The sequence below is a fragment of the Lycium barbarum genome, chromosome 10, assembly GCF_019175385.1.
Source record: "Lycium barbarum isolate Lr01 chromosome 10, ASM1917538v2, whole genome shotgun sequence".
In the NCBI taxonomy this organism is placed as follows: domain Eukaryota; kingdom Viridiplantae; phylum Streptophyta; class Magnoliopsida; order Solanales; family Solanaceae; genus Lycium; species Lycium barbarum.
In genome coordinates, this window is record NC_083346.1 from 31,504,829 (window position 1) to 31,510,453 (window position 5,625).

General features: G+C 32.9%; 1 long non-coding RNA gene across 1 annotated transcript; it reads right to left on the reverse strand.

Annotated features, from left to right (window-relative positions):
- Nucleotides 1-388: 388 nt before the first annotated feature.
- Nucleotides 389-2,794, reverse strand: LOC132615356 (uncharacterized). Its single transcript, XR_009572662.1, has 2 exons — nucleotides 2,305-2,794; nucleotides 389-1,657 (listed from the first exon to the last, which is right to left on the reverse strand). It is a non-coding gene; the product is annotated as an uncharacterized LOC132615356 (long non-coding RNA).
- Nucleotides 2,795-5,625: the final 2,831 nt, after the last annotated feature.

The window sequence follows — 5,625 nt, forward strand, 5'->3', positions numbered from 1 at the left end:
TCATCTCCTGATTGTTTTTGTTTAATATAAGATACAGTTTCATCACATATTATTTAAACTAGAATGGATGCCCGTGCAATAATTTAAGTTGTGGTGCATTCTTATTCATCCACCTTTTGTGTGCTAGTTTAATTTACATGAAAAAAATATTGTCTGAATATAAAATTGCAGCATACTAAATCAAGGTTACATAGCATTATCTTCAGAAAAAAATTGCCCATGAGCTTAACTTTATAGATGCAAACGCTATGAATACAAAAATGCAAATGCTTAAAGAGCTCCCAACACGTCAATTCTCCAACACACATTTGAAATCTAATCTTCTGCAGGAGCTTCAATTTTCTGCAAATGGTCTTGCTTTTTTTTTTTCTTTTTTTTTTTATCATGATTCATGAGAAGAAATTTTATTACTTAATAAAAAGTCTATAGGGAGCATGGTGGGAGTGAGACATCACAGTAGTACAAGTATTTAAAGCTACTGACTGTGGAGAATTGTCATTTCAAAATTGTTGATCATACAAAAGATGCTTATCTTCTACTAAAGTGGCTAAACAAAGTGGCAACATCTGCTGTCGGGAAGCGTGTTGTTGTTACTGCCGTGGAGCGCTAAAGACCATAGAGAGAGTTGTTGCCTCTTGTTGGTTATTTGTTAAAATATCCAAAATATCTTCCGGTGATTCTCAAAAAGTGGTCATGGGTTCCGCTTGCAACGAAGAGGCTCTTTTCCATGAAGGCTAACTCACCCTTGCATTCAAGATCTTCACACCGGTTTATGTTCTGATTGATTAGAAAGACCAACCCAGGGATATGATGTAGTGGTGGATCACCCAGCTGCCTGATTAGTGACATGCAGTCATAAAAAATGGGTGAGTAAAGAGCATTATATTTTTGGGTAAAGTGAGTACCTCTGTGGCGGCGACATTTATCTCTAGAGGCATCAGGTTGTAGTTAAAAGCAAACTTTAGACTGTGTAGCAGAGCATGGTTTTCAAGGTGAACAGCCTACTCAAATAATGAGCTTCGAGATCTTACCTTTGACCGACCTTTCGAAGAGCAGTCATTATATGGTGGTAGGAGGTGACAGGTATCCCGTGGAATTAGTCAAGGTACGCGCACGGACATCATGGTCATCAAAAAAATATACATGCTTAATTATAAATGCTGTAAATTTCTAAGAATTTGATGTGATGAAGAGCCTAATTAGGTTACCTATATATTGTGTTAGAACTGTTTTGCCATGCATATGAAACTGTAGTTCTCATATAAGAGCAGTCCCAAGGCTAGAACAGATGGGAAGAAATCACCTAGTATTTTTGTCTCTACTGGGAATTGAACCTGAGACCTCATAAGCATCTATATTGCACTAAGAGCAAGACATAATGAGAAATCGAAAAGAACTAACGAAGCATTACATATCCATCTAAAATAACTTCTTCTTCTCTCCTCCATTTCCTTTTCCTTTGGCTTGCACTTTCTTGTTTTTCCTTTACTTCTTGTAGTAGAAGACGTCACCCGTACATGTCACACATACACATACTAACACTCAATTCTGTTTGTTATTAGGTTGCCTTGTCTTGTAGGTTGATGTTTGCATATACTGCTCATTCAGTGGCATTTGGACCACCTTCTTTTCCTTGACAAAAGAGTTGACGGTGCTGCTGCGACATAGAAAATGAACTGTATCAAATGGATAGTGCACGATGATGCATCCCAGTGCAGATGCGGAGGAAAACTGGAAGTAGCATAGCAAAACTTGCTAAGTACGATATGACTTATGAGATCTTTCTCTATCAACATAAATCAATATCAAAAGGGTAATATATTCTAAAAACAACATATCTACCCTCTGCTCTGCCAAGCAAAGATGTCGAGAAGAGTAACCTGTGCCTAATATATAGTAATAATATAAATGTGGATTGTCAATACTAACTACGACTCCTGTACAAAAGATAACTTATCCATTAAAACTAATTAAAGAACCATTGACCTCACAAGTTTCAATGTTCCCTAGCTGGCACAACTGATTTACTGAAGTGATGAGTTTCAATAGTTAATTGTTTCTTCTGCTTGCTTTTTCATTTTTTCTTAAAAACTGTCTATCCAATAAGGAAAGCAGTGCCAACAAACTATAAGGAAAACATAAAGAAATGTAATTTTTCCAAATTCCCAAACCAAAACACATAAAAGTCAAAAGGCAATTTTGACTTAATAAATAAGAAAATCAATATCTCAGTGAAAGAAACCAAATAAACCCAGAAACTCGAAGGAAAAAACCCCAGAAAGTTACGATTAGAACAAAAATTACCTCCAATATCGATAGCTAAATGTGAAATTTCATCACTAGATTGATCCACCAGCTCGGAACTGGAATCACTCTTCTCTAATTTCCCATCAATGTGCTCTACCTTCACTTCCGATTTTCTTCTTCTCCTTCAAGTTGAACCCTCCATAAGTGTAAAAAAATTGTAATTTTGAACGGTTGAATAAATAGCACTCTCATTCGTCAAAAAGGGTTGTTGCCTGTTTTCATCACAACTTTGTCACCTTTGAATTTAGGTTTTATTGATTTGAGATTTTCTGCGAATTTTTTTTGTTCTCCATGAAAAGACAGAGAAGACGCACAAGAATAGAGGGATAGAGGGAAAGAGGGAAAGAGAAAGATGAGGAAACACGTGTTTGTCAATTGCTTGGTAAATTTGAAAGCCCTGCCATTGAAGTTAAAAGTACCAAAATACCCCTTATTTGTCGCACGTTTATGGTACAATTTTCTTTGCATTTGGTACATCATTTGATACAGTGTTCGTCCCCTAAACTGTGGTTTCTAATATATAATAATATATACAGGTGCAAAAATGTTGACTTTAGATATAATCCACATCTTGACTAATTTGTATGCATTAATAGCATGCTTATTATATATAATTAACATATTTAAATATGAAAGGAAAACTACTGTAATTTTGTCACAACTAAACATAAGAAATAAAAGTCTAAACAAATATATGGCTATCAGATAACATACAATTTTTAGCAGAAAAAACAAGTTTAAATTTGGAAAAGGTTGGAAACAACATCTGCAGATTCATCAATAATGTATAATAAAATAATATAACTTCGTTCAGGTGTTGGGCCCGGGCTGTCGTCGCTAGTTAACCATATACAAGGGAATGAGGAGCTTCCCGTTCATATAAATTTACGAAAATACCCTTTGAGCTTTTGTCCTTTATTTTGCTTTATTGCCTGTCATTATACTTGTGGGTCCCATTGACCTTTCACATATGAGACCTCTTTGCTTCAGTCTGCATTTCGCGAGTCAACTCCTCAAATGGTCACTCAACTTAAGCTAATTATCTAGCAAAATCATTTATCTATCTTTTGTTCCTCCTATGGTCATTGAAGTTAATACATTTGCCTTACAAAGTAATAAAGGCTAAAAGTCACTTTAAAAATAAAAGAAAAAGGGTCAAAGTAGTCCTTAAGTTTGAATTTTCAATTAAAATAGTCCTTATTCTTTAACATAAGACACTAACAACATTTTAATGATACAAAATAATACAATTTTAGTTCAATTTTAATTGTGGTATTAAAAGTAACGAAACACACAAAAATTTGTGACTAATAACTTTAGAAATGAAAAAAATAAACTTTTTCATTTTATCACTACTGAAAAAAGAATATGAAATAGCATATGTACTCTATTTGTTTGGAAACTAAGGAGTTCAACAATAAAATAATATTTTCCATTTATTCATTTTATGAGTAATTTTTATTTTGACAAAATAGCTTAAATTAGTTGTCAGTTTCTTCTATGGTAGAAATTATTGCCAGGACATTCATAACTAATAAGGAAGACGATGAATTCCTTCAAACAAAAAAACTAGGTCCTAATAGGAAAAAAATCATGTATAAAGATTAATCATAAAGATTTTCGTAAAGATAAAAACATAGATGCATATTGAACGACATCATCATAATAATATAAATTATTCATCATCACATAAAATAAGCAGATTCTGTATCACCATTATGATGTACTAAACTTTTTTAAAGTTTTCAAATATTATTTTTGTCAATCTTGTAATATTATTTGAGTGAAAATTATTTTCCCCCTCCAACCCTGCTAAAAAATTAAATAGCTCTCGCAACTTCGAACAGTAGTTGTTCCACACTTTATCTCATTTAAAATTTTTAGTACCTATTTTACTCTCTACATTAACACTCTTCCTTTTTACTTTTAAACATTATGATTTGTTTCTTTCTTTTTTAAATCTGTATTATGAACTTACCTATACGACGAACACAATCTAATTTACGAAGTAAGAAAGAGTTGGAGGATTATTATTGTCCGGTGTTAAAAAATAAGGGATGTTTTAACTCAAAGTCCAAACTTAAGGGACTACTATGGCCCTTTTTCTTTTATTTTAAAGTGACTTTTGGCCTTTGTTACTTTATAAGGTAAATGCATAACTTTAATGACCATATGAGGAACAAAGAAAAGATAAATGACTTTATTAGGTAATTTTCTTAAGTTGAGTGACCATATAAGGAATTGACTTGCATTTCACTCACACACTATCAAAACGGTGGGCCCATTCAGTTTTTATTGTACACATAATACTTATTGGGTCTCCACATGCATTTTTAATTGGGAAAATGACCTATTAATACGACTTAAGACTCTATATTACAAAACATAAGGACATTTTTTCTTATTTACATAACATAATAACTTAATTACAAAATATACCAGATTTGGAAATATTTAAAGCCCACCCTTCCCTTCCCCTTCTCATTGTTCTCTTCTTCCTCGAAAACAAAAACTTAAAAACTCATTACTGGTTTTAGGCGGAACCAATTTTCAAAGACATAAGTAGATACACAGAATTGACAGATCCACTATTTAAAGGAGACTACCCAAAGAGAAGTTTCAATCAAGCGGTTGCTATCGCTGCAGTGTGTCTACTAGAAGATCGGGGTTTTAATCAAGCCGTCTTCACACTATTTAAGCTTTGCTTATGACTATTAGCATCGGATACTTGATTTGGACTAATTTGGTTTCTTGCTACTTTCGTACCTTCCCGGCTATGGGAAAGGCTTTTAATCCATCTTTTTGTAAAGTAATGGTAATTCGAGAATGTGAGTAGATCTGAAGACAATAACGGTTGATTATGAAGAATTTCGTTACCAAACCATCAATTGACTCCACCTTGTTTGTGGGCCGTATTATATGAAAGTTGTATAAAAAATTGTTGTAGTGGTATTGATTTCATTCGAATTTCGAAGCGAGATTCAAATTTGTATTAAATTTGTATGAATATTGCATGAAAGTTGTATACAATGTTGTTGTAGTTGTGGTAAATTTCCAAAAGCCTAACATGAACTTTATACAAATGTTATATATATATATATATATATATTTCATACCGTTTTTATACATGAAAAATGTGAGAATTCTAAGCCTTGAGCGAGATATACACATTTCACACAATTTTCATAGAGAATTTTTTAAGTGAAATTTGTATGCTTCGAGCGAGATATACATGTTTCATACAATTTTCATACACAATTTTGCGCGAAATTATTAAGCCTTGAGCGAAACTTTTTGTATATGTTTTGTAAGAAATTT